Raw genomic sequence first — 12,655 nt, 5'->3', positions numbered from 1 at the left:
TGCAATTAAAGAACACTTGCAGATCATTAACGGCAATCAAGAATGATAATCACTGGGTAGGATTTTAATTAATCAAAACATTGTTCTGAAATCACTGGGCTGGGTTAGATAATTATTCAATGCAGATTGATCATCTACGGCAAAATGTGACTTAGTTTCAGTTGTTAATTTTCATAATTTCAAAGAAATGTGAATAGTTGGAATAAAATATGTATTTGACCATTACAAACAACATGAGCATGGCAGAGATGCATATGACATAAGTTAATGTACACATAAGCAGAATCAATTATTAAAATTAAAATTCTATTTTGTGCTGCACGACATTCAAACATTCTGAAAGATTCCTAATGAAATTAAAAACTCTTTTTCAAATGCTCGACATGTTTTTATGATGTCGATCTTCGTTCTTTTTTTCAATCAGAGATTCAATGTCGAATGTCTTTTTTGGAGATACATTGACCTTCAAGTTCTTCAAACTAGCTCGACATTCAATGTCAAATGTAATTGTTCAAGTCATGTCGAATATAGTGCTTTTTGCCAGTTCGAAATTCAATGTTGAATGTAGTTATTAATCGTGCTCGACATTCAGTGTCGAATTTAGTTTTACAAGCCAGTTTGACATTCAATGAAATATATCAATATACCTGCATTAATTTTCTAAAATTAATGTCGTTTTTCTAAAAAGCTTGCCATTCAATGTCGTTTGTTGAAAAAGTTTGACATTATTTTGATTGTTTCTGCTGAGTCATTGATCTAAATCTGTGTTTTGTATGTCATATGTCGACATTGGTTATGACTATCGTTTAGCAAGCTCGACAATGTCAATGTCTAATGTCGCGATATCGTAATATTTATGAAAGTTCGTCATTTTTTTACTTTACTTAATGTCTTTGGTGAAACCAACGATGAGTGATTTAGCATCTTTTGGGTCAATATTGTGAAATCTTCAAGCCCTTTTGATCATGTTTCGATACTAAAAATATGTATATTAAAAGAATTTAAAAAACTTAGAACAGAACCTTTAACTAATGGGATGTCCCCTATATTATTTTGCAAATAACATATATTGAGTTTAGGGTTTTATTCAATCAATAACAAAAATCGCTAACAAACACAGTATATGTGCATGGCACTGATAAAACGTAGTTTAACAACAACAGTATAGTTTACAAAAGTTCATATCACACGACTGACACCTATTCAGTCCTGTACATGGCGGAGTCCATGCTGGCCCAGGCCACCGCTGCCCTGTCCTGTCTCGTGCTAGCCACCTGAACGCGATGATGTCACCGGAGACGTTAGTGATGTCGCCGACTCACTGTCGTCTGATTCCAGTTTGGCCTGGATAGATCGGGCTGTGGATTGCACCTGCAAGATACATGATAAATGTAACGACATGAACGTACGGTACAACTTAATTTGTATCATAGAATGGTAGATTATATAAATTTTAGTCTACGCCTATCATGCTTTTTATCCATATATCAATCGTAAAACTATTCACGAAAGGCATGTCGTGGTACTATATTATCAATAAGTACTAGATTTACGAGAAAACTGACCTGAGTCCACTTGTTGCTGGAGTATTTGGTGAACATGGTGTGTACGCCCTCACATATGGACAGACGGAGGAGCAGACGTAGCTGCCGGTACTGATTATCCTCCAGCTCAGCCCTTAGACACGCCCCACCAAGCTCGCTCAAGTGCATGTCTGCAAAAGATATAAAACATAATTAATATGCATTTCCAACTATTATAATAATCATGACGTAAGGTAAGAATTCAGAATGTCGCGTTAGTAAACTATTATTAATAGGAATCTCCAAATTGCATCTTATGCTTATCGATTAACCAAAACAAAATTAATTACATTTTTTAAGTAAATTGATTCTTACAACATAACTTACCCATGGCTGTTATGTTGTTGTCGCTTGTCTGTAGAGACACCAGCTGCTCTCTCAGGATTGAGGCTGCTCTTACTAGCTCCATGTTTCTGTTTTATATAGTGTTTGTTATTACAGTTGTAGTCAGAAGATGTGATGTCCTCCCAAACTTCTCCCACTATTTAAACCTTCTTCGAAATATTCATTTTTCACACTTCACACTTTCACAGCTTACTATGAACAAACAACTAGTCTTTGAAGTTCGTCTGATCAAAGGATCATCAAAGATTCACACTTTTGCAATTAAAGAACACTTGCAGATCATTAACGGCAATCAAGAATGATAATCACTGGGTAGGATTTTAATTAATCAAAACATTGTTCTGAAATCACTGGGCTGGGTTAGATAATTATTCAATGCAGATTGATCATCTACGGCAAAATGTGACTTAGTTTCAGTTGTTAATTTTCATAATTTCAAAGAAATGTGAATAGTTCGGAATAAAATATGTATTTGACCATTACAAACAACATGAGCATGGCAGAGATGCATATGACATAAGTTAATGTACACATAAGCAGAATCAATTATTAAAATTAAAATTCTATTTTGTGCTGCACGACATTCAAACATTCTGAAAGATTCCTAATGAAATTAAAAACTCTTTTTCAAATGCTCGACATGTTTTTATGATGTCGATCTTCGTTCTTTTTTTCAATCAGAGATTCAATGTCGAATGTCTTTTTTGGAGATACATTGACCTTCAAGTTCTTCAAACTAGCTCGACATTCAATGTCAAATGTAATTGTTCAAGATCATGTCGAATATAGTGCTTTTGCCAGTTCGAAATTCAATGTTGAATGTAGTTATTAATCGTGCTCGACATTCAGTGTCGAATTTAGTTTTACAAGCCAGCTTCGACATTCAATGAAGAATATCAATATACCTGCATTTATTTTCTAAAATTAATGTCGTTTTTCGAAAAAGCTTGCCATTCAATGTCGTTTGTTGAAAAAGTTTGACATTATTTTGATTGTTTCTGCTGAGTCATTGATCTAAATCTGTGTTTTGTATGTCATATGTCGACATTGGTTATGACTCATGACGTCGAATGTCTATCGTTTAGCAAGCTCGACAATGTCAATGTCTAATGTCGCGATATCGTGATATTTATGAAAGTTCGACATTTTTTTACTTTACTTAATGTCGTTGGTGAAACTAACGGTGAGTGATTTAGCATCTTTTGGGTCAATATTGTGAAATCTTCAAGCCCTTTTGATCATGTTTCGATACTAAAAATATGTATATTAAAAGGATTAAAAAACTTAGAACAGAACCTTTAACTTATGGGATGTCCCCTATATTATTTTGCAAAGAATAACATATATTGAGTTTAGGGTTTTATTCAATCAATAACAAAAATCGCTAACAAACACAGTATATGTGCATGGCACTGATAAAACGTAGTTTAACAACAACAGTATAGTTTACAAAAGTTCATATCACACGACTGACACCTATTCAGTCCTGTACATGGCGGAGTCCATGCTGGCCCAGGCCACCGCTGCCCTGTCCTGTCTCGTGCTGCCACCTGAACGCGATGATGTCACCGGAGACGTTAGTGATGTCGCCGACTCACTGTCGTCTGATTCCAGTTTGGCCTGGATAGATCGGGCTGTGGATTGCACCTGCAAGATACATGATAAATGTAACGACATGAACGTACGGTACAACTTAATTTGTATCATAGAATGGTAGATTATATAAATTTTAGTCTACGCCTATCATGCTTTTTATCCATATATCAATCGTAAAACTATTCACGAAAGGCATGTCGTGGTACTATATTATCAATAAGTACTAGATTTACGAGAAAACTGACCTGAGTCCACTTGTTGCTGGAGTATTTGGTGAACATGGTGTGTACGCCCTCACATATGGACAGACGGAGGAGCAGACGTAGCTGCCGGTACTGATTATCCTCCAGCTCAGCCCTTAGACACGCTCCACCAAGCTCGCTCAAGTGCATGTCTGCAAATGATATAAAACATAATTAATATGCATTTCCAACTATTATAATAATCATGACGTAAGGTAAGAATTCAGAATGTCGCGTTAGTAAACTATTATTAATAGGAATCTTCAAATTGCATCTTATGCTTATCGATTAACCAAAACAAAATTAATTACATTTTTTAAGTAAATTGATTCTTACAACATAACTTACCCATGGCTGTTATGTTGTTGTCGCTTGTCTGTAGAGACACCAGCTGCTCTCTCAGGATTGAGGCTGCTCTTACTAGCTCCATGTTTCTGTTTTATATAGTGTTTGTTATTACAGTTGTAGTCAGAAGATGTGATGTCCTCCCAAACTTCTCCCACTATTTAAACCTTCTTCGAAATATTCATTTTTCACACTTCACACTTTCACAGCTTACTATGAACAAACAACTAGTCTTTGAAGTTCGTCTGATCAAAGGATCATCAAAGATTCACACTTTTGCAATTATAGAACACTTGCAGATCATTAACGGCAATCAAGAATGATAATCACTGGGTAGGATTTTAATTAATCAAAACATTGTTCTGAAATCACTGGGCTGGGTTAGATAATTATTCAATGCAGATTGATCATCTACGGCAAAATGTGACTTAGTTTCAGTTGTTAATTTTCATAATTTCAAAGAAATGTGAATAGTTCGGAATAAAATATGTATTTGACCATTACAAACAACATGAGCATGGCAGAGATGCATATAGACATAAGTTAATGTACACATAAGCAGAATCAATTATTAAAATTAAAATTCTATTTTGTGCTGCACGACATTCAAACATTCTGAAAGATTTCTAATGAAATTAAAAACTCTTTTTCAAATGCTCGACATGTTTTTATGATGTCGATCTTCGTTCTTTTTTTCAATCAGAGATTCAATGTCGAATGTCTTTTTTGGAGATACATTGACCTTCAAGTTCTTCAAACTAGCTCGACATTCAATGTCAAATGTAATTGTTCAAGACATGTCGAATATAGTGCTTCTTGCCAGTTCGAAATTCAATGTTGAATGTAGTTATTAATCGTGCTCGACATTCAGTGTCGAATTTAGTTTTTCAAGCCAGCTTGACATTCAATGAAATATATCAATATACCTGCATTAATTTTCTAAAATTAATGTCGTTTTTCTAAAAAGCTTGCCATTCAATGTCGTTTGTTGAAAAAGTTTGACATTATTTTGATTGTTTCTGCTGAGTCATTGATCTAAATCTGTGTTTTGTATGTCATATGTCGACATTGGTTATGACTATCGTTTAGCAAGCTCGACAATGTCAATGTCTAATGTCGCGATATCGTGATATTTATGAAAGTTCGTCATTTTTTTACTTTACTTAATGTCGTTGGTGAAACCAACGATGAGTGATTTAGCATCTTTTGGGTCAATATTGTGAAATCTTCAAGCCCTTTTGATCATGTTTCGATACTAAAAATATGTATATTTAAAAGAATTTAAAAAACTTAGAACAGAACCTTTAACTAATGGGATGTCCCCTATATTATTTTGCAAATAACATATATTGAGTTTAGGGTTTTATTCAATCAATAACAAAAATCGCTAACAAACACAGTATATGTGCATGGCACTGATAAAACGTAGTTTAACAACAACAGTATAGTTTGCAAAAGTTCATATCACACGACTGACACCTATTCAGTCCTGTACATGGCGGAGTCCATGCTGGCCCAGGCCACCGCTGCCCTGTCCTGTCTCGTGCAGCCACCTGAACGCGATGATGTCACCGGAGACGTTAGTGATGTCGCCGACTCACTGTCGTCGGATTCCAGTTTGGCCTGGATAGATCGGGCTGTGGATTGCACCTGCAAGATACATGATAAATGTAACGACATGAACGTACTGGTACAACTTAATTTGTATCATAGAATGGTAGATTATATAAATTTTAGTCTACGCCTATCATGCTTTTTATCCATATATCCATCGTAATACTCTTCACGAAAAGGCATGTCGTGGTACTATTTTATCAATAAGTACTAGAAATACTAGAAAACTGACCGGAGTCCACTTGTTGCTGGAGTATTTGGTGAACATGGTGTGTACGCCCTCACATATGGACAGACGGAGGAGCAGACGTAGCTGCCGGTACTGATTATCCTCCAGCTCAGCCCTTAGACACGCCCCACCAAGCTCGCTCAAGTGCATGTCTGCAAAAGATATAAAACATAATTAATATGCATTTCCAACTATTATAATAATCATGACGTAAGGTAAGAATTCAGAATGTCGCGTTAGTAAACTATTATTAATAGGAATCTTCAAATTGCATCTTATGCTTATCGATTAACCAAAACAAAATTAATTACATTTTTTAAGTAAATTGATTCTTACAACATAACTTACCCATGGCTGTTATGTTGTTGTCGCTTGTCTGTAGAGACACCAGCTGCTCTCTCAGGATTGAGGCTGCTCTTACTAGCTCCATGTTTCTGTTTTTATAGTGTTTGTTATTACAGTTGTAGTCAGAAGATGTGATGTCCTCCCAAACTTCTCCCACTATTTAAACCTTCTTCGAAATATTCATTTTTCACACTTCACACTTTCACAGCTTACTATGAACAAACAACTAGTCTTTGAAGTTCGTCTGATCAAAGGATCATCAAAGATTCACACTTTTGCAATTATAGAACACTTGCAGATCATTAACGGCAATCAAGAATGATAATCACTGGGTAGGATTTTAATTAATCAAAACATTGTTCTGAAATCACTGGGCTGGGTTAGATAATTATTCAATGCAGATTGATCATCTACGGCAAAATGTGACTTAATTTCAGTTGTTAATTTTCATAATTTCAAAGAAATGTGAATAGTCGGAATAAAATATGTATTTGACCATTACAAACAACATGAGCAGTGGCAAAGATGCATATAACATAAGTTAATGTACACATAAGCAGAATCAATTATTAAAATTAAAATTCTATTTTGTGCTGCACGACATTCAAACATTCTGAAAGATTTCTAATGAAATTAAAAACTCTTTTTCAAATGCTCGACATGTTTTTATGATGTCGATCTTCGTTCTTTTTTTCAATCAGAGATTCAATGTCGAATGTCTTTTTTGGAGATACATTGACCTTCAAGTTCTTCAAACTAGCTCGACATTCAATGTGAAATGTAATTGTTCAAGACATGTCGAATATAGTGCTTCTTGCCAGTTCGAAATTCAATGTTGAATGTAGTTATTAATCGTGCTCGACATTCAGTGTCGAATTTAGTTTTTCAAGCCAGCTCGACATTCAATGAAGAATATCAATATACCTGCATTAATTTTCTAAAATTAATGTCGTTTTTCTAAAAAGCTTGCCATTCAATGTCGTTTGTTGAAAAAGTTTGACATTATTTTGATTGTTTCTGCTGAGTCATTGATCTAAATCTGTGTTTTGTATGTCATATGTCGACATTGGTTATGACTCATGACGTCGAATGTCTATCGTTTAGCAAGCTCGACAATGTCAATGTCTAATGTCGCGATATCGTGATATTTATGAAAGTTCGTACATTTTTTTACTTTACTTAATGTCGTTGGTGAAACCTAACGGTGAGTGATTTAGCATCTTTTGGGTCAATATTGTGAAATCTTCAAGCCCTTTTGATCATGTTTCGATACTAAAAATATGTATATTAAAAAGAATTAAAAAACTTAGAACAGAACCTTTAACTTATGGGATGTCCCCTATATTATTTTGCAAAGAATAACATATATTGAGTTTAGGGTTTTATTCAATCAATAACAAAAATCGCTAACAAACACAGTATATGTGCATGGCACTGATAAAACGTAGTTTAACAACAACAGTATAGTTTACAAAAGTTCATATCACACGACTGACACCTATTCAGTCCTGTACATGGCGGAGTCCATGCTGGCCCAGGCCACCGCTGCCCTGTCCTGTCTCGTGCTGCCACCTGAACGCGATGATGTCACCGGAGACGTTAGTGATGTCGCCGACTCACTGTCGTCTGATTCCAGTTTGGCCTGGATAGATCGGGCTGTGGATTGCACCTGCAAGATACATGATAAATGTAACGACATGAACGTATGGTACAACCTAATTTGTATCATAGAATGGTAGATTATATAAATTTTAGTCTACGCCTATCATGCTTTTTATCCATATATCAATCGTAAATACTATTCACGAAAGGCATGTCGTGGTACTATATTATCAATAAGTACTAGATTTACGAGAAAACTGACCTGAGTCCACTTGTTGCTGGAGTATTTGGTGAACATGGTGTGTACGCCCTCACATATGGACAGACGGAGGAGCAGACGTAGCTGCTGTAGTGGATTATCCTCCAGCTCAGCCCTTAGACACGCCCCACCAAGCTCGCTCAAGTGCATGTCTGCAAAAGATATAAAACATAATTAATATGCATTTCCAACTATTATAATAATCATGACGTAAGGTAAGAATTCAGAATGTCGCGTTAGTAAACTATTATTAATAGGAATCTCCAAATTGCATCTTATGCTTATCGATTAACCAAAACAAAATTAATTACATTTTTTAAGTAAATTGATTCTTTAAATGAATATTTCGAAGAAGGTTTAAATAGTGGGAGAAGTTTGGGAGGACATCACATCTTCTGACTACAACTGTAATAACAAACACTATAAAAACAGAAACATGGAGCTAGTAAGAGCAGCCTCAATCCTGAGAGAGCAGCTGGTGTCTCTACAGACAAGCGACAAGAACCTTTAACTAATGGGATGTCCCCCTATATTATTTTGCAAAGAATAACATATATTGAGTTTAGGGTTTTATTCAATCAATAACAAAAATCGCTAACAAACACAGTATATGTGCATGGCACTGATAAAACGTAGTTTAACAACAACAGTATAGTTTACAAAAGTTCATATCACACGACTGACACCTATTCAGTCCTGTACATGGCGGAGTCCATGCTGGCCCAGGCCACCGCTGCCCTGTCCTGTCTCGTGCTGCCATCTGAACGCGATGATGTCACCGGAGACGTTAGTGATGTCGCCGACTCACTGTCGTCTGATTCCAGTTTGGCCTGGATAGATCGGGCTGTGGATTGCACCTGCAAGATACATGATAAATGTAACGACATGAACGTATGGTACAACCTAATTTGTATCATAGAATGGTAGATTATATAAATTTTAGTCTACGCCTATCATGCTTTTTATCCATATATCCATCCTAATACTTTTCACGAAAGGCATGTCGTGGTACTATATTATCAATAAGTACTAGATTTACGAGAAAACTGACCTGAGTCCACTTGTTGCTGGAGTATTTGGTGAACATGGTGTGTACGCCCTCACATATGGACAGACGGAGGAGCAGACGTAGCTGCCGGTACTGATTATCCTCCAGCTCAGCCCTTAGACACGCCCCACCAAGCTCGCTCAAGTGCATGTCTGCAAAAGATATAAAACATAATTAATATGCATTTCCAACTATTATAATAATCATGACGTAAGGTAAGAATTCAGAATGTCGCGTTAGTAAACTATTATTAATAGGAATCTTCAAATTGCATCTTATGCTTATCGATTAACCAAAACAAAATTAATTACATTTTTTAAGTAAATTGATTCTTACAACATAACTTACCCATGGCTGTTATGTTGTTGTCGCTTGTCTGTAGAGACACCAGCTGCTCTCTCAGGATTGAGGCTGCTCTTACTAGCTCCATGTTTCTGTTTTTATAGTGTTTGTTATTACAGTTGTAGTCAGAAGATGTGATGTCCTCCCAAACTTCTCCCACTATTTAAACCTTCTTCGAAATATTCATTTTTCACACTTCACACTTTCACAGCTTACTATGAACAAACAACTAGTCTTTGAAGTTCGTCTGATCAAAGGATCATCAAAGATTCACACTTTTGCAATTATAGAACACTTGCAGATCATTAACGGCAATCAAGAATGATAATCACTGGGTAGGATTTTAATTAATCAAAACATTGTTCTGAAATCACTGGGCTGGGTTAGATAATTATTCAATGCAGATTGATCATCTACGGCAAAATGTGACTTAATTTCAGTTGTTAATTTTCATAATTTCAAAGAAATGTGAATAGTCGGAATTAAATATATATTTGACCATTACAAACAACATGAGCGTGGCAAAGATGCATATAACATAAGTTAATGTACACATAAGCAGAATCAATTATTAAAATTAAAATTCTATTTTGTGCTGCACGACATTCAAACATTCTGAAAGATTTCTAATGAAATTAAAAACTCTTTTTCAAATGCTCGACATGTTTTTATGATGTCGATCTTCGTTCTTTTTTTCAATCAGAGATTCAATGTCGAATGTCTTTTTTGGAGATACATTGACCTTCAAGTTCTTCAAACTAGCTCGACATTCAATGTGAAATGTAATTGTTCAAGACATGTCGAATATAGTGCATCTTGCCAGTTCGAAATTCAATGTTGAATGTAGTTATTAATCGTGCTCGACATTCAGTGTCGAATTTAGTTTTTCAAGCCAGCTCGACATTCAATGAAGAATATCAATATACCTGCATTAATTTTCTAAAATTAATGTCGTTTTTCTAAAAAGCTTGCCATTCAATGTCGTTTGTTGAAAAAGTTTGACATTATTTTGATTGTTTCTGCTGAGTCATTGATCTAAATCTGTGTTTTGTATGTCATATGTCGACATTGGTTATGACTCATGACGTCGAATGTCTATCGTTTAGCAAGCTCGACAATGTCAATGTGTAATGTCGCGATATCGTGATATTTATGAAAGTACTTCATTTTTTTTACTTTACTTAATGTCGTTGGTGAAACCAACGGTGAGTGATTTAGCATCTTTTGGGTCAATATTGTGAAATCTTCAAGCCCTTTTGATCATGTTTCGATACTAGAAATATGTATATTAAAAAGAATTTAAAAAACTTAGAACAGAACCTTTAACTAATGGGATGCCCCCTATATTATTTTGCAAAGAATAACATATATTGAGTTTAGGGTTTTATTCAATCAATAACAAAACTCGCTAACAAACACAGTATATGTGCATGGCACTGATAAAACGTAGTTTAACAACAACAGTATAGTTTACAAAAGTTCATATCACACGACTGACACCTATTCAGTCCTGTACATGGCGGAGTCCATGCTGGCCCAGGACCACCGCTGCCCTGTCCTGTCTCGTGCTGCCACCTGAACGCGATGATGTTCACCGGAGACGTTAGTGATGTCGCCGACTCACTGTCGTCTGATTCCAGTTTGGCCTGGATAGATCGGGCTGTGGATTGCACCTGCAAGATACATGATAAATGTAACGACATGAACGTACGGTACAACCTAATTTGTATCATAGAATGGTAGATTATATAAATTTTAGTGCCCTATCATGCTTTTTATCCATATATCAATCGTAAAACTATTCACGAAAGGCATGTCGTGGTACTATATTATCAATAAGTACTAGATTTACGAGAAAACTGACCTGAGTCCACTTGTTGCTGGAGTATTTGGTGAACATGGTGTGTACGCCCTCACATATGGACAGACGGAGGAGCAGACGTAGCTGCCGGTACTGATTATCCTCCAGCTCAGCCCTTAGACACGCCCCACCAAGCTCGCTCAAGTGCATGTCTGCAAAAGATATAAAACATAATTAATATGCATTTCCAACTATTATAATAATCATGACGTAAGGTAAGAATTCAGAATGTCGCGTTAGTAAACTATTATTAATAGGAATCTTCAAATTGCATCTTATGCTTATCGATTAACCAAAACAAAATTAATTACATTTTTTAAGTAAATTGATTCTTACAACATAACTTACCCATGGCTGTTATGTTGTTGTCGCTTGTCTGTAGAGACACCAGCTGCTCTCTCAGGATTGAGGCTGCTCTTACTAGCTCCATGTTTCTGTTTTTATAGTGTTTGTTATTACAGTTGTAGTCAGAAGATGTGATGTCCTCCCAAACTTCTCCCACTATTTAAACCTTCTTCGAAATATTCATTTTTCACACTTCACACTTTCACAGCTTACTATGAACAAACAACTAGTCTTTGAAGTTCGTCTGATCAAAGGATCATCAAAGATTCACACTTTTGCAATTATAGAACACTTGCAGATCATTAACGGCAATCAAGAATGATAATCACTGGGTAGGATTTTAATTAATCAAAACATTGTTCTGAAATCACTGGGCTGGGTTAGATAATTATTCAATGCAGATTGATCATCTACGGCAAAATGTGACTTAATTTCAGTTGTTAATTTTCATAATTTCAAAGAAATGTGAATAGTCGGAATAAAATATGTATTTGACCATTACAAACAACATGAGCGTGGCAAAGATGCATATAACATAAGTTAATGTACACATAAGCAGAATCAATTATTAAAATTAAAATTCTATTTTGTGCTGCACGACATTCAAACATTCTGAAAGATTTCTAATGAAATTAAAAACTCTTTTTCAAATGCTCGACATGTTTTTATGATGTCGATCTTCGTTCTTTTTTTCAATCAGAGATTCAATGTCGAATGTCTTTTTTGGAGATACATTGACCTTCAAGTTCTTCAAACTAGCTCGACATTCAATGTGAAATGTAATTGTTCAAGACATGTCGAATATAGTGCATCTTGCCAGTTCGAAATTCAATGTTGAATGTAGTTATTAATCGTGCTCGACATTCAGTGTCGAATTTAGTTTTTCAAGCCAGCTCGAC

The sequence above is a fragment of the Mya arenaria genome, chromosome 3 (genome assembly GCF_026914265.1).
Source record: "Mya arenaria isolate MELC-2E11 chromosome 3, ASM2691426v1".
NCBI classification, from domain to species: domain Eukaryota; kingdom Metazoa; phylum Mollusca; class Bivalvia; order Myida; family Myidae; genus Mya; species Mya arenaria.
Note: the sequence above shows the minus strand (reverse complement) of the source record.